This window comes from Miscanthus floridulus, chromosome 7 (genome assembly GCF_019320115.1).
Source record: "Miscanthus floridulus cultivar M001 chromosome 7, ASM1932011v1, whole genome shotgun sequence".
Taxonomy (NCBI): Eukaryota; Viridiplantae; Streptophyta; class Magnoliopsida; order Poales; family Poaceae; genus Miscanthus; species Miscanthus floridulus.
In genome coordinates this window covers 47221437-47244940 of record NC_089586.1, presented here as the reverse complement: position 1 = coordinate 47244940, position 23504 = coordinate 47221437, and the positions used below count along the sequence as shown (strand labels likewise).

The 23504-nt window shown below is 47.7% G+C and overlaps 1 pseudogene; it reads left to right on the top strand.

Annotated features, from left to right (window-relative positions):
* Positions 1–864: 864 nt before the first annotated feature.
* LOC136465463 (uncharacterized) lies at positions 865–23233 on the top strand (annotated as a pseudogene).
* The last annotated feature ends 271 nt before the right edge of the window (positions 23234–23504 follow it).

Sequence of the window (23504 nt, the reverse complement as noted above, 5' to 3'; positions counted from 1 at the left end):
GCGGGGTTTTAGGGTTCCAGTGCACCCTTTCCTTCAGGAACTCTGTCTGTACTACGAGATTGAGATTTGCAATCTGCATCCTAACTCGATTCTCCTTGTCTCCACCTTCATTCATCTTTGCAAAGCATATGGCGGCTTCCAGCCCCATTTCGACTTCTTTCGCCATCTTTTCTGTTTGCGGAAGAAAGGAAGCGGCGGCTCGAAGATAGCCGGAGGTGTGTACCTCAACCTCCGTGACGGGATGAAGGCCCAGTACCTGCACTGCCCTTGGAACACGTCACTTGATGACTGGTACAAGAAGTGGTTCTACATCTGTGAAGAGCCAAACACGATCACACTGTGCAACATGGGGTTCATTCCGGAGAAGAGGACCAGCTGGTCGGAGAAACCCGAGCGCCTGGAACAGATTCCAGAAATACTTGGGATGATCCCGTGGAAGAAACCAGACGGTCCTAGCGTGGTCGGGAACTTCATCAGCCGAAGGATCTAGCCCTACTAGAGGAGGGTACATCCTAGCTACGAGTACCAAGGTAGCGCAGACCCAACGAGGACGAGGCAGGAGGCGCTTGACAAGATCAAAGTCAGAGCCAGAATTGGAGAGCTATTTAACTTAGCTGATCCAAATTATGTTAGATTGAGCGCCATCGAGTACGCTTTCAAGCTCGCCCGACCTCCCCCAAAGGTAACTCATCTTGCCTTGTACCCGTAGTCTCATATAGTAGTAGAAACTTACTGTGTGATCTCCTATTTGTTTCCTAGGTTAATGGTCGGGATAGAGCGACAGTGTTTGTGTCGCCACCCCCTGGTGTAGATTGGCCGCAAGTTGCTGACCCGACCACCCAGACTAGCATCGGGGGCGAGGACATGGACTGGGCCGTGCTTGGAGTTGGAGAGGAGGCAGTGGCCAAAGCTGCTGGTAAGCGGCCGGCGACTAGCAAGCATCGTCAGACGATCTTGACTTTGTCGAACGACGACACAGAGGATGCAGACATCTTTCAACTCGTCCCTCGAAAGAGGAGGAGGCAACTGGAGTCGACGGAGCAAGGTGGCTCCTCCGTGCCAGTGGGACTCACATCGCATACCACTACAGCGCCGAGGACAAGCGGCGGAGGGGTCGAGCACCAAGCCCCAGCGTCGGTGCTAGACGTAGAGGGAGACCAGGTGTCACCCACACAACACGTGGAGCAAGCACGGCCAAAGAGATGCGCCTTCGCCACATCATTCCATGCTTCCAACATATAAGTATTTGTAACCTTGATGTAAGCTTGCAATTTATATTGATTACGGTTGCCCTCTGAACTTATCTCGGATATATTAGGTCAGCGTCCACCGAAAATCTAGACCAACTAGCCGGGAGCGGCGTGGCTCCGCCCGCAATGTCAGAGAAGACTGCCCAGCAGCCGGCCATGGAGGAACCCATAGCAGAAGGTCTGCCGGAGCCTCAGCAGACAAGCTTCCAGACAACAGTCCCCGAGCAGGTGGTCGAGGGAAGAGCCGAGCCAAGCACAAGTGCTCCAAGCACCAACCCTGCTAAGGGCAACACCTCAGCACGAAGAGTAATGGAACATACCGAGGAGCAGCAGCTAGAGGTGATAGCATAGAGCACGTTTGTCGATGTTGTAGCCTGTGGAAAGGCCATAGTGATCGCGGAAGCTGCCAACTCCGGACCAGCGCTGATACCCAAAGAGGAGGTCGAAGAGGACGAAGTAGAGGAGGTCCTAGGCCGTCCACAGGACAAACGACAACATGTATATTTGTCGCGCTGGCGGAACGACCAATGGGTTGTTCATGAGGAAATCCCAGAGGTCGAAGAGACCAAGAAGGTTGAACGAGTGGTGAAACGACTGGTGATGGAGGTCCAGGTATGTTTTGCTTCATCACCTGATCTTGCTATGTAGTCAAACTTTCTTACTTATCTTTTTGCACATAGGACTTAATGAGGACCGCAAGGTACCATAAGAAATGCTTCGACCAGATCGAGGGGATCACTGCAAGCAATAAAGAGCTGACGGCGGAAGTGGAACGCTTGCGTCACCAACTTGAAGCCACCAACCGTGAGAGGACGGAACAAGAGTCCCAGAACCAGAACCTGGTCATCCTGCTCAGTAACAAAGAGCAGGAAAGAACAAGTAAGTAGTCACTTTATCACAACGAGTGCATGACAAGTGTTGTTGCGTTGTTGGTAGTAACAGCTGTAGTGTAGGCTTAGAAGCCGAAGTGATCCGTCTCCGAGAGGAGAACAATCGTGCGGTCGTGGAGTGTGATCGCCTAAAGGAGGACAACAGAAAACTGGCGCACGACCAGTCGCAGCTCCGGGACCACATGACCAAGATGACAGAGGAACTAAAAAGTAAGTTTTCCAAGCCCCTTTGCTCACTTTTGTTGCCCGCCTTATCTTGTCGTGGTATGACATTTTAATGGCTTGTGCGGTTTGCAGTTTTAAAAGTCAATGCCAAGAAGCATCTGGAAGCCATGATGAAAGATCGTGACGGCTGGAAGGCGTAGTGCCAAGAGATCACCGAGGATCAGGACACATGGAAAGACCGGTGCCAGGAGGTGGCAACGGGAATTTTGTCGGTCCTCAACCTTATCGACCCAGCGCTTATAGAGGACGTGCCAAGGACGCCGCAGCTCGGACTAGTCGATAGATGCCAAAAGGCATGGGGATGGTTCCAAGAGTTCATGAAGGAGGCGGGTGAGTACACAGGCGCACATGTGCTAAGCATGGTACGTGCTCACTACCCCTTGATCGATCTCAAGCGCCTGGAGGCTGGATACCCGAAGGAGGTAGATCCAGACAAGGCTGAGGAGCTTCAGATGACCTAGCTGGACTTGTCTTCAAAAATAATTGGCGACATTAACCTGTGTGGAGGCGGGACAGCACCTGTACAGGGTACACCATCAACAAGTCAGCTAGAAATGCCATCAGTTTTGAGCCAACCAGGGAAGCCTACGGTCTCGACCAGCCAGGCATCGGCGGGGCCATCTTCTTCAGCTTGACCAGTACAGGAGTCCCCAGGACTCGAGCACGATGTCAGGCCCGGCGAGCAGCAGGTGCCGCGTGACTCGACCAGCCAATAGTATAGGCTATAGCTGTAGAAGAAGATGTAGTTGTGTTATTGTAAACTTAGGCCTTTTCAGGCAAGCTTGTAATAACGTAACTGTATATCAGCATAAGCTTGTTTGTTTTGTGGAAAACGTATTTAAGCTTGGATCTCGTGTTGGTGTAACTAAGTGAGAACATGTTAGCATTCTGTTTAGTTATACTAGTTTAGTCGACACATCATCCTGACAGGTTTGTATGGCCCTGGTTTGTCCTGTGGTCGGAGTGTGAGGTGCGTAGCCTGTGCACACATAGACGCAGACAAGTCAAACCAGAGGGGACCTGCCGATCACCCATAGCGTAGAGAGCAGATCCCATGCACGCGTTGGGAAGAACCGGAGATAGGGCCTACTCCGAAAACCCAGGAAGGAATGGTGGTCGGTTTTGACTAGTTGAGTTAGGATAACAATAGACTTCAAAGTGACACATTAGAGTGGTCGGAGAAATCATAATAGCTTTATTGAATTAAATCGAAAGTACAAGAGGAGTACATATCTTAGTAGTTAAGCATAGAAACGCCTAAGCTTATCGATGTGCCATGAATTGGGTACATCCATACCGTCCAGGTGAGCTAACCTGTAAGACGTTGGTCGTGTAACTTCCTTGATCATGAAGGGCCCTTCCCATGGGGTTGCGAGTTTGTAGACACCAGCCTGATTCGTCTTCCACTTCAGGACCAGGTCCCCAACCACAAAGAACCGCTCCTTAACGTTCTTGTTGTAGTACCTACGCAAAACAACAAGGTATTTGGCTATACGTACGCAAGAATCGAGCCGCTTCTCTTCTGCACTATTCACTTCTAGCTCCCGCGCTTCATTGGCCTTGTCTTCATCGAAGTTTTCTACCCGTGCTGATCTGAAGGCTATATCTGCTAGGAGCACTGCCTCAGCGCCGTAAACCATAAAGTATGATGATACGTCGGTATTGCGACTGGGCTGGGTTCTGAGGCCCCAGACTACGGCTGGTAACTCTTTGAGCCATCTTCCGGGAGCCTTGTCATTTTCTCTATACATCCTCTTCTTAAGTGCGTCCAAGATCATACCATTTGCCCGCTCGACCTATCCATTAGCTCTAGGGTGCGCCACCGAGACGTATTTTACTACTATGCTCCTTTCATCGCAGAAGTCCCAAAAATCGTTCTCGGTGAACTGAGTACCTAGATCAGTGATGATGCTGTTGGGTATGCCGAAGCGGTGGATGACCTGGTCGATGAATGTGATAGCCTTTTCTAAAGATGCCTGTACCAGAGGCATGTACTCTATCCACTTAGAAAATTTGTCGATCAGCACAAAGACACATGTAAATTTCTCAGGAGCCAGTTTGAAGGGCCTGATCATATCCAGTCCCCAGCATGCGAAGGGCTAAGAGGCTGGTATTGTCTAGATCTCGTGTGCTAGTACGTGGATTCTCTTGGCGAAGAACTGACAACCCTCACAATGGCGGACTAGCTTCTCTGCATCGGCTACAGCTGACGGCCAATAGAACCCTACTCGGAAAGCCTTGCCAACCAGCGTTCTCGAAGCCACGTGGTTGCCATAGGAGCCAGAGTGGATTTGGTCCAGGAGTTGTTCGCCATCCTCCTGGGTAATACACTTCATCAAAATTTCCTCCTTTGCGTTCTTGCGCCATAATTTGCCATCGACGAGCAGATACTGCTTACTGCGACGCATCAGGCGTTCGTTTTCTGTCTGATTAGTGTAACCTCTGCCATCTGTCAGGTATTTGATGAAAGGTACTCTCCAGTCAGGCTGATTAGTGGTCGGAGGTGGCTCGGTGGTGCTTGATGCCAGAACCGTAGCCACCAATGGCTAGTCTAGAGGCTTGTCGACTATGGGATCTTCCTCTTCGATGGAAGGCGTGAGTAGGTCTTGAACGAATACGTCATGTGGGACTTTGGCTCGGGATGATCCTAACTTTGATAGTGCATCTGCTGCTTGATTTTTGTCCCAGACCACATGTGTGTACTCGATGCCATAGAACTTGCCTTCCAGCTTTCTGATTGATTTGCAGTATGCATCCATCTTTTTGCTGGTCGTGTCACAGTCCTTGTTGAGTTGGTTGATGACCAGAGCCGAGTCTCTATAGACATAGAGACATTTGACACCGAGCTCAACCGCAATGCGCAAACCATGTAGGCATGCTTCATACTCGGCGGCATTATTAGATGCTGGGAAATAAATCCTGAGGACGTACCGGAGCTGCTCCTTGGATGGTGACACGAAAAGGACTCCTACTCCTACGCCGTCGATGTTGAGAGAGCCATCGAAGTACATCTTCCAGTACTCATCGGGCCCCTGAGAAGCAGGTGTGCTTAAGTCTGTCCACTCGACGATGAAATCGACGAATGTCTAAGTCTTGATTGTAGTACGGCTTGCAAATTCCAAGGAGAAAGGGCATAGCTCCATTGCCCATTTGACGATGCGCCCATTCTCATCCTTGTTGCGAATGATGTCTCCCAGAGGGTACTCGGTCATGACCACCACACGATATCCGTCGAAGTAATGTTTCAACTTTCAGGATGTTATCAGTATGGCATAGATCAGTTTCTGAATCTATGGGTACCTAGTCTTGGATTCATTGAGTACCTCATTGATGAAATAGATTGGTCGCTGTACCTTGTAGGCGTGGCCAGGCTCGTCGCGCTCGACCACCATGACAGTGGAGACCACTCGATTAGTTGCCGCAATGTAAAGTAGGAGGGTTTCGTCTTCTCTAGGAGCAGTGAGGACTGGAGATGATGTAAGGAATTATTTCAGCTGTGTGAAGGCAGCGTCTGCTTCCTCCAACCACTCAAACTTCTCAGATGCTTTGAGCAGCTTGAAAAACGGTAGTCCTTTTTTGCCTAATCTTGAAATGAAATGACTGAGAGCAGCCATGCATCCGGTAAGCTTCTAGACATCCTTCACCTTTTTGGGTGGCTTCATGTCTAAGACAGCTTTGACTTTCTCTAGGTTAGGGCGTATGCCGTCGTGACTGATGACGTTGCCAAGCAGTATACCAGAAGGAACACCAAAGATGCACTTCTTTGGGTTTAATTTCTATTGGAATGTATTAAGGGCTACAAGGTGCGTTCCAGGTTGTCAATAAGGGTATGTGCTTCCTTGGTCTTGACAACTACATCATCAACATAAGCCTCGATGAGGTCATCTTTTATCTCATCTTTGAGGCAGGCCTGTATGGCGCGTTGATAGGTAGCCCCGGCGTTCTTGAGCCCGAACGACATGGTCGTGTAGCAGTAGGCGCCAAAAGGCGTGATGAAAGATGTCTTGATCTGGTCGTCCTTTTTAAGAGCGATCTGGTGATAACCAGAGTAGCAATCGAGAAAGGAAAGCAGCTCGCAACCGACGGTTGAATCTACGACCTCATCTATGCGAGGTAAGCCAAAGGGGTCTTTAGGGTAGTGTTTGTTGAGATCAGTATAATCAACGCACATTCTCCATTCATTATTCTTTTTGTGTACAAGAACCGGGTTGGCTAACCACTCCAGATGATACACTTCTTTGATAAATCTGGCTGCCAAAAGCCATGTAACTTCTACCCTAATCGCCTCCTTTTTATCACGAGCGAACCGTCGTAGCTTCTGCTTGATAGGTTTGGCCTTGCCGTTGACATTCAAGGAGTGCTCGATCAAGTTCCGAGGTACACCGGGCATGTCAGCAGGTTTCCATGCGAACACACTCACGTTGCTCCTCAAGAACCTGACGAGCGTGTCTTCCTATTTAGGATCCAGGTTGGCCCCGATAAGGGCCATTTTGCTGGGATCACCTTGTGCTCCTTGGACTTGATGTTCTTATGTGGAACCTCGAGCTCTGGGATCTCTAGGTGGTCGGCTGAGGTCTTCTTGGCGTCAAGCATGGTCTCAGCCATGCGAATAGAGAGGTCGTGAGCCTCTGCTATTTTGAAGCTGTCGTCCTCGTAGGTATAAGCTGCGTATACGTTGCCCCTGAGAGTTAGAACCCCTTTCTCGGTAGGCATCTTGAGCACCAAATACCTGTAGTGAGGTATGGCCATGAATTTGGTGAGCGATGGTCGACCAAGGATAGCATGGTAGGTGCCGTCGAAGTCGGCGACCACGAAGTTGGCGTAGTCAGTGCGGAAGTGGTCCGGGGTACCAAACTGCACAGGTAGCGTGATCTGCTCGAGAGGTGTAGAGCTCTAACTGGGGAGAACACCCCAGAACTATGCCTCGTATGGTTTGAGATCCACCTAGGTTATCTTTAGGGCTAGCAGACTGTTCTTGAACAGTATATCGATGGAACTGCCACCGTCAATCAGCACTTTGTCGAACTGAACCTTGTTGATACAAGGATCGAGGACCAGGGGAAAATGTCCTGGCTCAGGTATTTCCACCCATTGGTCCTTTCTGCTGAAGGAGATCTCATGTTGAGACCAAGGAGGGAGCCGTGGATCGGCGATGAGGTTGTCGGTGTTGGCCACGTTCAAGCAGGCGCGGGCGAGCAGCTTGCGTTCTCATTTGGTCTCGATGGACACTTTGCCTCCAATGATGGTGTGGACACGATCGGTTGGCTTGACGTACTTGTGACGGGGATCTACGTCTTCATCATCATTGTCTTTGTTGCGCTGTTCCCCTGCATCGTTAGGCTTGTTGGACGTATACAAAGCCTATTGACGCGTGTAGATAGACTTGAGAACGCGACAATTCTCCATGGTATGGTTTGACTTGGGGTGGAGCTGGCAGGGTCCTTTCAATGCTTTGGCATAGTCTTCTTCGTAGTTGCGACGTCCACCACCTTTCTTAACGGTGTTGACCTCGCCGTCGTCTTCCCGAGCACGCTTGCCCCTGTAATCGTCACGGCGATTATGCCGCTGATTACGCTGGTCGTGGGGGTCGTTGCGCTGGTTGCGGTGATCAAAATTGTTGTTCCGACCACGGTTGCCGTGGTAGTTGTCGTGGTGTGGGGGGTGGTCGGAGCGTGGAACCCTTGCTGCTTCTTTGATGATTATCTTTTTAGCATCGTCGGCATCCGCATATTTCTTGGCAGTGGCCAGGAGCGCTGTGACTGATTTAGGTCTCTTACAAAGGAGCTTGTCCCTTAGAGCGTCGTGGAAGCGGAGGCCAGTGATGAAAGCCTCGATTGCCTCGTTGTCGGAGATTGACGGGACCTTGATGCGCATCTCCGAGAAACGCTGGACGTACTCGTGCAATGGCTCATCTTTCTGATCTCGAATCCGCTGCAGATCATATTTGTTGCCTAGTTGCTCGCAAGTAGCAATGAAGTTGTAGATGAAAGCTTGCTTGAGCTCCTGCCAAGAATCAAAGTAGTTCGCCAGCAAGCTGACCAGCCATTGGTGGCCCGCGTGGCCGACGGCGACTGGGAAGTAATTAGACATGATGTGCTCATCAGCCATGGCTGATCTGCACGCGGTTTCGTAGAGCATAACCCATAATTCGGGGTTCTCCTTGCCGTCATACTTCTAAAGTTTCTCGAGCTTGAAGTTCTTGGGCCATATGACTTGGCAAAGGTGAGAAGTAAACTGCTTCAAACCAGGAGGGCCATGGGTAGTATCGTATTCCATACGGCGATGGCTCTCGTGGGATGCACGATCGTGGGCTCTTTGGTTGATGCGATCGCGCAGATCGCGTCCTCCGAGGTAATGGCGGAGATCGTTATTGCCATCACAGCGATCTCGGTTGCCATCCTGATTAACCCTGCGACCGTGGTTATCGCGGCGATTGTCGCGGTTGTCTCGGTGGTTGTCATCCCGACGGCGGTTGTCGTCCCACCCACCATCATGGCCACCGTTTCCGCCTTGACGGTTGTCTGATGGGTCGTTGTTGCGCGAGCCACGTTGGTTGGGTGGCTGTGAGCGACTTGAAAACTGGTGGCTGTGGCTTGATTCGACTGAGATAGATGGAGCCCGGGCTTGATTTACAATCTCTGCGGTCTGGGCCATAGCAGCCATCAGGTAGGCTTGTATATCATCACGAACTGCCTATGTTTCCGAGGTGTTGGGTAGTCGTTGCATTGTCGCCATAGCAACAACTATGTTGGCGCTTGGAGTCCTGAAGACCTGTTTGTCCCCCACCCTATTGAAGGCATTGTTAAGGTCGCGTGGCTGGACCCTTATGCGTCGTGCCTCTTCTTCTGCCTCGGCTTCAATTTGTCGGCGATTAAACCGGTCAATATTGCGTGCTTCGCATGCTAGCCTTTCTTGTTCTGTTTCGCCGACTGTCGGTGGTTCGTCATTACTGATGACATTGATCAAGTCTCCTCGCCTTGGTGGGAAGGATGGGAATCGCTGGAATCCCAGGGCGTGGTCTAGGATATCCAGATCGTATTCAACGCCTTCATCGTCATGATGTTGGAGCTCGGTGTGAACGGAGGCATTAGATGCGATGCCGGACGAGGAGCTTGAGCCACCCTCTTGAACTGTGTGGACCGATCCTTCTTGATAATCCTCAATTTGGACCATGTTGATGGAGTTGCGCAGGCTGTAGGGCTGGACCTGGTGGTTCTCCATCGAGGCTTCGTACTCGGAGAGCCGGGAACCCGTCATAGGGGCTGGCCGGCAACGAACAGAGCGCCCTTCAGGAGTAGATGTGACCACGAGATCCGTACCGAGTCGTGCAGGACGACTGGCCCGAGCTGGTCGGGTAGATCTGTTGTGGGTCGTAGTTACCTGCTCATTAGGTTGACTTTGAATCAAACTTACTAGAGCCAGGGTTTCGGCAAGTTTGGTGCCGACCCGATCGATGGAGTCGAGCAAGTCGGTGTTGTTGATCTGCCTCCTTTTGTAGCAAGGAAGCGGATGACGGGTTGTCGGCGTGGCTGAAGACGACGCTGGTGTGGTCGGAGCCAGATCCACCGTGGTCAGAGCCAGATCCTCCGTGGTCGAAGCCGTAGCCGATGCAGGTGAAGCAGTGGTCGGCGCAGATTGAACCCGCACCTCCTCCGGGGTCATGGCGATGAGGCCGTCAGAGCCGGTGGTCCAGGTGATCTGGCCGATGGTGAACGTGAGGCCGTTCGACGTGGCCATGGAACCGGGGATGATAACCATCTTGTTCGCCTGGAGAGCAGTACGCATACCCCCTACCTAGCGTGCCACTATCGATGAAATATGGTCGGCAGTCTACCTAGGGGTATGCCCAAGGTAGTAGATTATCGGCAGACAGATACGCAAGCTACAAACAAGATGGTGACGTAAGACAGACACAAGATTTTATCCAGGTTCAGCCGCCGTAGAGGTGTAATACCTACGTCCTGCGTCTGATTGTATTGATGTATGTCAATGAGAGATGTTTTTTAGAGGGGTCTCCTGCCCGCCTTATATAGTTCGAGGGGCAGGGTTATAGATCTGGAAACTAATCCTAGTCAATTACAATTGCCATAGGTGGCCAGATAAGGATTCCTATTCTAACCGACCAGGATCTTGCTTGACCTCCAAATCTGCCTTGATTCCTTGCGCGGGATTCCGAACAGGTTGACCGGGCCGCGCATCGTCTTCTAGTGGGCCAGACCCCCTGATCCGGGCCGGCCCAAGCATAGCCGTAAGGGTATAGGGGTTAATACCCCCACAGGGTCGCTAACAGCTTGCCCCTACCGGGCAGAGAGAAAGAAGCAAGAGGATATGGTTACGAGAGAAGGAACTTTGGACGTTTTGCTAGCCGGACCCACATGCTAGAGCTGGCAAACGGCAAAAACCAGACATAAGGTGGACAAAATGGCTTGGGCGACAAAAAGAAGTTTAGGTGAGTGGCACCTAGGTGCGCTCAGACTTTTTAGTAGCCTACAGGTAAGGACTATCGTACACAGGTAAACCCTCCACTCCAAACAGAGTATGCGACTCTCTCTCTCTCTACACGCACACCAAATCAAATCCTCACCGGATCAGCCAAACGGCCTCCCAAAAGAAAAATCCCCCAAATCGGCACACGGATGCTCCTAGCCCCAACTCACCAAATGAAGCCATGCAACTAGTGGAAATATCTGAGGAACCCAATACTTGCTAGGCGGAAAAATGAGGCAGAAGGATCGGTCGACAGCAAGACAATGTGGATCTAGACGGAGGATCGCCCTTGCGGAGCAGGAGGCGGTGAGTAGATGGGATGAGAGGTGGAGGATGGGTCTGCAAGGGGCACGGAGCGGACGGGGGTGGGAGGTGGAGGATGGGGCAATGGAGTGAGACTAGGAAACCCTAGCCGCCATTGCCGCCATGGCGTCAGAGGCAAGAGCAGAGAGGCGTCGGGACTAGGGAGGAAGACAAGTCGGGACTGAAATGAGTCGCGAGAGGAGCACTCGGAATCCTTTTTCCGTCTCACAGCACCTGAATCTATCGTAGGCATCCGATTCGGACTCTGGAATGTTGATTTCCAATCTCGTGGGCAGCCATACAGGCTCGTCATAGAATTCGATTCCAATTCAGCCCGTTTCCATGGAGCCAACAGGCCCTTAGGGTTTCCACATTTCAGATTTTTTGAATTTAGAAACAAAATAATTTTAGAAAATCTTTAAGTCATGAAAAATATCTCAAAGCTCAGAAAAAATCCCTGAAAAAATACTAGAGATAGATTGGAGGATGAGAAACTCAAATAAAGTAGTTTGAGCTCATAAAATTATTTTTTTGGATGATCAGACAAAACATTAAGCTCAAGAAAATAGGAATTAATTACACTTGGAAACATTCCCGGAAAGAGACATTCGTCGCCGTAACGTATTTTGACACTTTTTGCCCTCATAAACATCAACGCAATCGGCGTGAATACAAAATCCTATCAATTTAAATTATAAAAGTTATTAAAAATCACAATTTGCACTGTTTAATTTGCTAAAAGCCTAATTAAATCTTAGAAATCTTAGAAAATATAAAATCATCAATTTTATTTAGTGTAAATTAATCACAACCAAAAATAAAAATTTTGGGGTATGTGGTGCAAGGCGGGCTTGGTTTTCCTATTTGGGCTGGTTCATGGAGTTAATCTATAGCCGCTATGGGGGTAATCGCTATTGGAGTCTCCATCCATTACTCCCCTATAGTTACTCCAGCCCGTAACGTCTTCGGCGGTAATTCATCCATTCCCAGTAACTCCGCGGTGTCCAGGTGCATTTCATCAACTCCCCGTCTCCTCCGCTCGCGCATAAGTATGGGAGTCCGTCCACATACTTGTTGCGAATAAAAGGTCTTTTGTGTCATGTGTACTGTTGCTAATAGATCACATATTCACATGTGCACATATATGATATTACAAACTTGTTGCTAATTTTCTAGATTAATTTATATCTAAAATTACTTAAATATCTAAAAATAAATCATAGGAAAACGAGCTTAGCTCTTTATAAATATGTGTGTTATCATTCTCTCTCCTTCCTAAATAAAATATTTTACGAGGCAACTCTTTTAACACTGTTGAGCTGCCCTAAATATAATGTGCCAACCTCTCAGTCCCAGAATAGTGACGCTTTAGGGCCTATCACAGGTACCAATACCCAAAGTAAAAGCTCTTTTCCTATAAATAGGGATAAAGAAGGTGTACTGAGAGAAGAAAAATATGCAGTGAGAAATGAGAATGACAACTTATTTTTAGGGCCCCGTTTAGTTGCCGGCCAATTCGGCGGCGGCTGAAATTCCCAGACACTGTAGCACACTGTAGCTTTTTGTTTGTATTTGATAATAATTGTCCAATCGTTGACTAATTAGGCTTAAAATGTTCGTCTCGCAAAGTACAACCAAAATATACAATTAGTTTTTGATTTCGTCAACATTTAGTACTCCATACATGTACCGCAAGTTTGATGTGATGGGGAATCTTCTTTTTGCATAGTGTCAAAGTTTGCATTTTGGAGTAACTAAACAAGGGCTAGGATAACATTTGAAAGCTAAGATCAAATATTTTAGGACCAGGAATATCTAACGTGCGGAACAAGGCAAATTAACTGTCACCTAGCTAGGAGCCATACCTATGGGATCAAAGTACAAACGCGAGATATATGTGACCTCGGTCTTGTTTAGGCTGTGTTTAGTTGTAGGAATTTGGATTTTGGGGTTACTGTAGCACGTTCGTTTTTATTTGGTAAATAGTGTTTAAACATGGACTAATTAGGCTCAAAACGTTCGTCTCGCAATTTCCCACCAAACTGTGCAATTAGTTTTTCTTTTCGTCTACATTTAATGCTCCATGCACGGACCGCAAACATTCGATGTGATAGGTACTGTAGCAACTTTTTGGAAGTTAGGGTGGAACTAAACAGGGGCTTAGTTGACGAATTTTTTTGGGAAATGGTACTGTAGTACTTTCGTTGTTATTTGACAATTATTGTCCAATCATAGTCTAATTAGGCTTAAAAGATTCGTCTCGTGAATTTCGTCTAAACTGTGTAATTAGTTTTATTTTTTATTTATATTTAATGTTTGATGCATGCGTCCAAAGATTCGATGTGACGGGGAATCTTGAAAAATTTTACAAAATTTTGGGAACAAAACACTACCCTGGCTAAATAGCGAACGTTCAGATAACCTGTGACTTTCCTTTTTTGGTAAAAAAAAATTCCACAACTTTCCTTTTTTGAAAAGTTTTCCACTTTTAGCAAAAACAAAATTTCCATCACTTTTTTTTTTGGAAAGTTACAAAGTTATACTAGTTATAGTCACAACTTTTACGTATAACTTATGGAACAAACTTCAATGTATAACTTATATATATAACTTATACACATGACTTCGCCGTATACCTTCAACTTGACAAAGTTACGTACATAACTTATTACGTGACACGCATAATTTTTATGTATAATATTTTGTAGAACAAACTTATCAATATAATTTGTTAGAAACTACAAAAGTTATACACAAATTTTTTATGTACAACTTGTTTGTATAACTTAGATATATAACTTGATGAATGACTTAGATATAAAGTTAGACGTATAAATCATATTCAAGAACTTAGATGTACAAATTAACATCATAACACATTAGTAGAAATATAAAAACTATGTAAAAAATAACTATGTAGTATAACTTACAAATATATAACAAAAAAGAGAAAAATGATAGAAAAAAAAGAACGTCCGTGCATGTGTAGCTAGCCATGCCATCGAACAAATCCGACCGGGGGCGAAGCCTACTCTAAATTTATGGTGGTACACTACTTAGGAGACATACATTAATCTAATAGCAATACATGGTGAAAATTTATGTAGTTAGTAGTAAATTTTTTTTACCCTGATGCATGTGCACCAGGCAAGATTAACGTGGCTTCGCCCCTGAATCCGACAAGCGAAAAATTATTTAATACAACTTGTGTGCATAAGTTGTAAGTTATAAGTTATATATTATAAGTTAAAACACATAAATTGTTACTAGAAAAAAAATCTCCGAAACATATGCAAGTGGAGTCTAGTTTTATTTGACTCGTTGCGCAGAACACATCGGTGTAGATGGAATTAAAAACGGATATACCGTTAAGAAGTTATAGCATTTTAAAATAAAGGTATATCTTTTTAGCTTATGTCACTAGTGACGTCACAGGGGAGAGAAGCATCGTTCACGAGATTTTGTTTGAGCGAACTCTCCCTAGAATGGAATTGAGAGATATACACAATCAATGTCCTCAAAATGATAGCCCTTCGTTGTTTGTAGTGCCCAGGAACAAAACTGTCCTGCTATTAATGTGATGTCCTAGTAGCAGCAAACTACCCGCAGCTAGCTAGCAAACGCTGACACACGTAACTTGCGCCGCAACAGAAAAGCCCTAGTGAAATGCAATGCAATCCAGCGGCCGTCACTTTCATCAGCGCTGTATCTCTATGGATCACACTCAGCCCACGCCGTCTACAATTTTCTCGACGGGTCGCCGGAGGCGGCCGCCAGTTGACTACTCCTGGTGTTGTGCTGACCTTCAATGCCCGCCATCTATGAACACAAAGTTGGTATGTGCCCTTGTGGTTTGGATTTGTGACGAGTGATTGTCAACGTGATTCGCGTCTTGGGTTGAGTTATGAACTAATCATGGCGTGAGTTGGGTTGTGCAACATGTCTCTTAGTTTGTGGTGCGCAGATATGGAGCTCGGAGGCGGTGGTCGTCGGCGAGGTGAAGATCAAATAGGGATGTGCCGTGCTGATGAATAGGGAACGGGGGAAGGACGGACGTGAGGCTTGGACCGAGGGATCAGAAGGCCGGCTGGGCAGCCGTGGTGGCGGACATCTAGGACATCGACAATAGCAAGTGTACATGGAAGTGATCGAGTCAAGACGGCGGACGTGCGAGTCGAGCGGGGCTTAGGAGGACTTGGCATCTAGTTGAGGACGGCGGTGACACGTGTTGAGTGATGGGGGACGCATATGGAGTACGCTACTCGTGGGTGGTTCAGGGGTTTGGGCCTCAAAACCATCGGTGGCCGGGTTCACGGGTTTGAGCCTCAAAACCTGGACGAAGGTTCTGAGGAGGAACGGATGGCACGTGGCGGCATCGAGGAGTTCGCGTCGAGGCGAAGCTATCTCATAAAGGGCGTGGTGGCCGTCAGATGAAGATTATCTTGAGTTGGACCATAGTGCTCTCGGATTAAGTGATTCGACTAAAAAATATTTAAGGACAAAACTAAAATTGTATAATAGCCCTGTTAAATAAGATGAAGGAGCTCCAATCTCCTCTCACCTCTTTAATTTTACTTCATCCTTCTCTAGGTTTTTTCCTCCCCTTAGGTTTTCTTGAGAGTGGTCCACAAATTCCAAATTTGTGCAACAAACTTGTGATTTTGGAGTGGAAATAGAGGCCCGAATCCTCCTGTTGTCCTCCAGGGTTCATATAATTTGTCTGTGATTTTCGTCATTGTGTTCTTGAGTTTTTCCCCATTTTCGTGCTCATTGAAAAGCGAGTTGCCTTGATTCAGTAGTCTCATACAATTTTGGGGTAGAACTGGACCCCGGATTGGATGGATGGCTAAACCCTAAACCCTAAAACCCTAGCCCTAAACCCTAAACCCTAAACCCTAAAAATATGATTTCTAAAGATTTTGTTGTAATTCTTCGAATTCTCGAACAAATCCAATCCAATAGAATAAAAAAAATTGAAATTCGTAAATCATAAATTAAGTATTAAAACATAGAGAAATAATTAAAGAATACAGTCCTTATCCATCTTTTCTTTCTTTTTGCTTCAATACAGATTTCGTGTTGGTATTGGGAGTCAGAGATCTGACTTACTGTCTACTTTTCTCAGCTTTGCCTTGACCGCTTGGCTTCGATCTGGATTTTCCGGAGTTTTGGTTAATCCCGAGCGATGATTTTTGGGGAATAGTTTCGTGCTATGTTGAATTGCATCTGTGTGATTTTTGGGAACGTTTCATAGAGTTTTAGTTCGGATTTCGTTGGAGCTTTGGGCGCTCCTTTTCTTCTGTTCGTTCTATTCTTCCTCTTGTGCTTCTTCGGGAGCAGCAGTCCAGTAGTCCAGCGGCAGTGCTACCAGCGCTAGGTGCCAGGCACCGAGCGTGCTTGCTTGAGCAACGCTTGCCGTGGGTGATCGTGGCTGGCTGCTCGCCCAGAAGTCCTTCGTCTCTTCCTCCGTTTTCTGTTAGCGTGCAGCTTTCGGATCCGTTGGCTTTTCGTTCGGCGTGTGCAGACCGACGCCCAGCACCTTGCTATTTCCTTCCTGAGTCGCAAGAGCAGCAGCAGCTCCAGTTCTTCCTCGCGTCGGCGTCTACCACCTCCGTCGCGTGCTCGCCCTGCAGCTGCGTCACCGAGCAGACCCGGTGCCGTGCGTGTTTCCAGGCTAAGGACAGTCCGCCCCGGTGAGCCAGACAGTCCGCATACCCTGTTTCGCCTGCTCACAGAACCTGTTTCTTCTCGGTCGTTTTTTTGAGATTTAGGCCTTGTTTAGATGCCATCCAAATTCCAAGTTTTTTCACTCTCTTTTCATCACATCAATTTTTAGCCGCTTGTATGGAGTATTAAATGTAGGTAAAAAAAATAACTAATTACACAGTTTAGTTGAAAATCACGAGATGAATCTTTTGAGCCTAGTTGGTCCACAATTGGACAATATTTGCCAAATAAAACGAAAATAGTACTATTTATCGGGTTAAAAAAATTTACAAAGTGAACGAGGCCTTACACGGCACACAGTCCGGGGTTAGAATTGCAGACAGTGGGTGGTTGAGGCTCAGACAGTCCGCACAGTATTGGCTGTTTTCTCCCATTCCTTTCTGCACGGTTCCGTCGATTCTCGATCGTCCCGCTGTACCTCTTGTCATTGCCAAAGGTACCTAGGTACCCGTTGACTCGTGATCTTTTCGTTCTCGCGTACATTTGCTTTTAGGGTTTGATTTTGGGACAGTAGCAAAATATTTCAAAAGAAATTAGATGCTCCCATTCCTCTTCTCTGGTCACCGTTTTCAATCCTTCAATTTGTATCGAAGCCGGTTAAGGACCATTCCACCTTAATCGATCCTTGATCCACGAAGGTGACATGGAGCGTGGTTCTGGCGAACCACCGTTCTATTGGAAGATTCGCTTTTCGGTGCATCTTCAAGGGATTGATTGGAAAGTTTAGGAGATTTGTGAGAATGTTAATTATGTTGTGCTTGATGCTCGCAACACTCGTGATCATTTTGATCAACACAACGCAAATAGCAAGGCTCGCAGTGTTCTCTTTTCGAATCTTTCGCTTTCTGAGTTTGAGAGAGTCTCCGATTGCACGACTGCTCGAGAGATCTGTGTGAGGCTTCAGAGCTATCACGAGGGAACCGCACAGGTCAAAACCAGACCCTTCGAGACATACAAGCGAGAGTATAAGAACTTCTCTCAGTTGGATGGAGAGTCTATCGATGCCATGTTCCCTCGCTTTCAGACGATTGTGAACAAAATGCGGGCAAACAAGCCGCAGCTACCTTATGATGATCATGAGAAGGCACTCAATTTACTATATGCTCTAGATCGGAAGGTTTGGGATGTGAAGGTGTCCGCTATCATGGAGTCCGTGAACTACGACACCCTCACCGTGGATGAGCTTTTCAGCAAACTCAAATCCACCGAGATTGATTACCAGACCCAAGCCAAGATCAAGAACCCCTCTGCACCGACTATGGCTTTGGTCTCAAGTAATGACTCAAGTTCTTTAGCTAACCCTTCACAGATGTCGTTTGCCTTGTCTTCTTTGGTGTCTGTCACAGAGAAGCAGTTGGAGGCCCTTAGGGACGATGAGCTGGCACTAGTCATTAGCCGGTTCTCACGGTTTCACAACAACCGCTTGAATCGTCGGTGTGGTGGTGGTCCAAAGGAAGGATGCTATGGCTGTGGAGATCCTGACCACTTCGTCGCCCACTGCCCCAATAAGAACCAAAACTTCTCCGGCAAGCACGACTCCAGAAAGCGCAAGGACAAGTGCAAGTACACCTCCGGCAAGCACAAGTTGAAGGGAGGTTTCAACAAGGACGCGCTCAAGAAGATGTACCTCAAGAAGGCCAAGGCATAGGAGCACGCCTTACTTGCCTCCCTCAGCGACCTCGACAACGACACCGACAACGACCGCTTTTCTTCCCCCTCGAGCGACAATGAGTCCGAGAGGAAGCACGAGGACAAGCTTACCGGGCTATGCTTCCTCGCCAGTTCCACCCATGGAGGGTTTTGCACCATGGTGGTCGATGCCAAGGTGAAGGCTAGCAAGGACGTGGCTCCCGTCAACGACGACACTACTGAGGTAACACCTTTCGTCGATTGTCTTGTTGCTGAGCTTGAAACCATGAATGTCACATTATTTGGCAAAGATAAGCTGCTGAAGCGTGCTGCCCGTGAGAGGAAAGAGTAAGGACAAGCTAGAAATTGTGCTGAAGGAGCTTGAGGAAGCTAAGAAGCTCGCTGTAGTAGTGTCTGACGAGGTTGAGTGCGATGAGTGTGCTGTTCACATGTCCAACCTTACTAATTTGCAATCCAAGTATGTTGCTTTGGTTGATGAGAATGATGAGTTGAAGTCTAGGTCTGGCTTGTTGGGTGCGTGCAAGTCCTGCTCGGGCTTGCAATCTGAGCTGGCAGGGATGGTTGCTAGGATCTCTTTGCTTGAGAAGGCCAGTTTAGATATCACTGCTGCTAGGTGTGCACGCTGTGAGGTTTTCAAGCTAGAGCTTGAGTCCTGCATGCACGACAAGATGAGAACCGAGGAAGACAACAGAAACCTCCAGTCCATCTTGAGCTGGGTGTCCTACAATGAGCCGTAGTTAGGCATGATGATGAGCCAGTTCAGGCGGGGAACTGGTGCATCGGGTGTAGGCTTTGCTTTAGGTGGAAAGGGTGAAAATCTCTATGGCAAGGTTGGAGAGTATAGTGGCTTGAAACCAAGTGAGAAACCTACTCCTCCTCCCAAGTTAATCAAGATCACTCCGCCTGAGCCCACTTTGCATAACACCAAAGATGGAGTGTTTGAAGAACCTCCAAAAGCTCCACCCCAGAAACAAGTTTGGTTCCAAAACCTAACCATCTCAAGAACCCACTTAATACTCTACCAAACATCTCAGAGGATCCCATCCTAAAGACAAAGAGCCACCAAGAGTGAACCATATCCACAAGAGAGTGAGCCAACAACCACCTAAGAGAGAGGTGAGGTCTCACTGTGACTACTGGCATAGGGATGGTCATCTTGCTAAATTTTGCTTTAGGAGGAAGAGAGATGAGCGTCGAGAGTATGAGTTGAACAACCGGAACATGTACCATTTGCCCCATGGCGTACATGTGCTGCCCGTTCAGAGACGTAGTGTGTAAGGAAAATGGACCCTGGGCCCATTTACTTTGGATTTTGGTGTTTGATGACCAACACAACCAAATTGGACTAATGAATTTGCAAGTGATTGTTTTGTAGTTCAATAGGATGCAAGATGTGACTTGGACAAAGGTGATATGATGATCCGATGGTCAACACCTCAAAGAAGACCTTAGGAGCACAAGAGAAGACCCAAGATATCAAGCAAAGTCCAAGCACGAAGATAGGAACCAAGCCACATGCAAGATCATGAAGAAATGAGCTCACAGAGGTGACCGGACGCTAGAGAAAAGTGACTGGACGCTCCGATCAGGAGGCTTTGCAACCGCAGCAGCGATCGGAACCTGGACCGGACACTGGTGGCAAACCGACCGGACGCAGGACAGCAGCGTCCGATCGAGTACAGAGAGGTTCTAGAACGGCAAATTTACGACTGGACGCGTCCGGTGGCAAGTGACTGGACGCTGGCAGCGTCCGATCAGTTGTTCACGGCTCCAACGATCAGTACGACCGGACGCGTCCGATCAGGACGACTCCAACGTCCGGTCAGTAGCAGAAAAGCAGGATTTTGTCCCCAACGGCTACTTTCTAAAGACAAAGAGCCACCAAGAGTGAACCATATCCACAAGAGAGTGAGCCAACAACCACCCAAGAGAGAGGTGAGGTCTCACTGTGACTACTGCCATAGGGATGGTCATCTTGCTGAATTTTGCTTTAGGAGGAAGAGAGATGAGCGTCGAGAGTACGAGTTGAACAATCGGAACATGTACCATTCACCCCATGGTGTACATGTGCTGCCCGTTCAGAGACGTAGTGTGTAAGGAAAATGGACCCTAGGCCCATTTACTTTGGATTTTGGTGTTTGATGATCAACACAACCAAATTGGACTAATGAATTTTCAAGTGATTGTTTTGTAGTTCAATAGGATGCAAGATGTGACTTGGACAAAGGCGACGTGATGATCCGATGATCAACACCTCAAAGAAGACCTTAGGAGCACAAGAGAAGACCCAAGATATCAAGCAAAGTCCAAGCACGAAGATAGGAACCAAGCCGCACGCAAGATCATGAAGAAATGAGCTCACAGAGGTGACCGGACGCTAGAGAAAGGTGACGAGACGCTCCGATCAGGAGGCTTTGCAACAGCAGCAGCGACCAGACCCTGGACCGAACACTGGTGGCAAACCGACCGGATACAAGATAGCAGCGTCCGATCGAGTACAGAGAGGTTCTAGAGCGGCGAATTTGTGACTGGATGCGTTCGGTGGCAAGTGATCGGACGCTGGCAGCGTCCGATCAGTTCGCGGCTCCAACGATCAGTATGACCGGACGCGTCCGATCAGGACGACTCCAACGTCCGGTCAGTAGCAGAAAAGAAGGATTTTGTCCCCAACGGCTACTTTCTCATTGGGGCTTATAAATACAACCCCCAACCGGCCATTTGGTAAGGGTGGAGCTGAGGAAACATACCAAAGGTGTTGATACACCATTTTAGTGATCTCCACTTGCATAGTGCTTAGTGTTTTATTAGGTGATTAGCGTAGGTGCTTTGCAAAGTGCTTAGGTTGATTAGACCACCGCTTATGCGCTTGCTCTAGGTTTAGGCCTAGTGTTTAGTGAGGTTTGCATACCTCTTACCACTCGGTGCTTGCGCGCACCATTGTTGTACATTGGAGGGGCTCGTAGTCTTGCGAGATCACACCAACCGCATTTGTGGTGTGGCCGCCACCGTGTACCGGAGGGAACAAGGCCCACGGTGTTTCGGCCGGAAGCTTGATAGTGAAGACGGTAGGGAGCATCTGGGAGAGGCTTGCCGGAAGGCATGTCGGAGACCCACTTGCATGTGGGGAAGGCCCGAGGCTATCCACAGAGTTACCCGACCGGGAGCTTGGCCCTTGCGAGGGATTCCTTGCGAGGGGCTCCAACGAGGACTAGGGGAAAGCTTGCGCGCTTCTCGATACCTCGGTAAAAATACCGGAGTCATTGACGGGAGTTTGCATATCTCTACCTTGCTCTTTAGCTTCCGCATTTACATTGGTTGCATTACTCCTTTTACAGTAGAGATAGCAACACATTAGCAAAACCGTAGTTGCACATTTAGATAATTTGTCTTTTGCATAGGTTTTGCTAAGGTTAGAAAAAGAGGCCATAGTTTAGAGTTAGAATTTTAAGTTGCCTAATTCACCCCCCTCTTAGGCGTCAAGATTCCCTTCATAGTGTTAGGCCTAGAGGTGCAATGCCTCAAGGGGCTAGGCCTCAGGTTGTGAGACCACGCGGTGGTCATGCCAGCATGGTTCAGGTCATGATTAATATGACTTTGGACCTCGTGGTAGTTGCTTTCAGTCCTACAGCTCTAGCGGACCACATTTCCCCCATGTGGTGACCGCTTTCCTCAAATGGAACATGATATGATTGGTGTTTTTCCTAACACTCTTCTAGGGCAAATGAGCCAACACTGGTATCCTTCACAGTACACTAACCCTAGTGTTGCACCATTTGCTCATCCCATGCCTTTCTATTGATGCAGGATAGAGGCCTGGAGAACATGTGGCTCATTGATTCTAGTTGTTCGCGCCACATGACCGGAAGTTCAAAATGGTTCTCCAGCCTCGACCCCATGCAATGTAAGGAGTACATCACATTTGGGGACAATAGCAAAGGTAAGGTGCTTTCTCGTGGGACCATTTGGGTCAACGAGAGTTTTGTCTTGAAGGATGTTGCTTTGGTTTTGAATTTGCATTTCAATTTGCTTTCAGTTTCGCAACTCCTTCAGGATGTCTTTGAAGTGCGCTTTAAGACCAACTTGTCTCGTGTTCTTGATTCTCAGGGAAATCTTGTTTGTCAGATTGTCCCTTTTGGCCGTGTCTTTCAAGCTGATTTTTCTCACTCCTTTGGTTCTTCTCGATGTTTGGTGGCTGGATCCTCCTCTAAACTTTGGAAGTGGCATAGGAGACTGGGTCACTTGAGCTTTGACTTACTAGCTAGGTTGAGCTCACTTGATCTAATCCGAGGATTGCCCAAGTTGAAATTTGAGAAGGATTTGGTTTGCCACCCTTATCATCATGGGAAGATGGTTGCTGCTTCTCACCCACCTGTGAACCAAGTCATGACCAAGGAACCCAGCGAGCTACTTCACATGGACATAGTTGGTCTAGCTCGAGTTCAGTCAGATGGTGGGATGTGGTACGTTCTAGTGATCGTGGATGACTTTTCTCACTACTCTTCGGTGTTTTTCATGGAGAGTAAGGATGAGGCTTTTTCACATGCTCAAGATTTGATTCTTTGGTTGCTAAATAAGTTCCCTAAGAATGCCATGAGAGCGATTCGCAGTGACAATGGCACAGAATTCAAGAATACTCATTTTGAAACCTTTTGTGCTTCTTTGGGCCTCGAGCATCAATTTTTGTCTCCTTATGTCCCCTAGCAAAATGGTGTTGTTGAGCGCAAGAATCGAACCCTTGTTGAGATGGATAGGACGATGCTCGATGAGCATAAGACTCCTAGGAGATATTGGGCCGAGGCGATCAACACAGCTTGCCATGTCTCCAATCACATTTTCCTTCGAGCTTTCATGAAGAAGACTTCTTATAAGTTGCAATTCGAACGACCACCCAAGGTAAGTCACTTTAGGGTGTTTGGGTGCAAATGCTTCATCCTAAAACAAGGTAATTTGGACAAGTTCGAGTCCAGGTCCT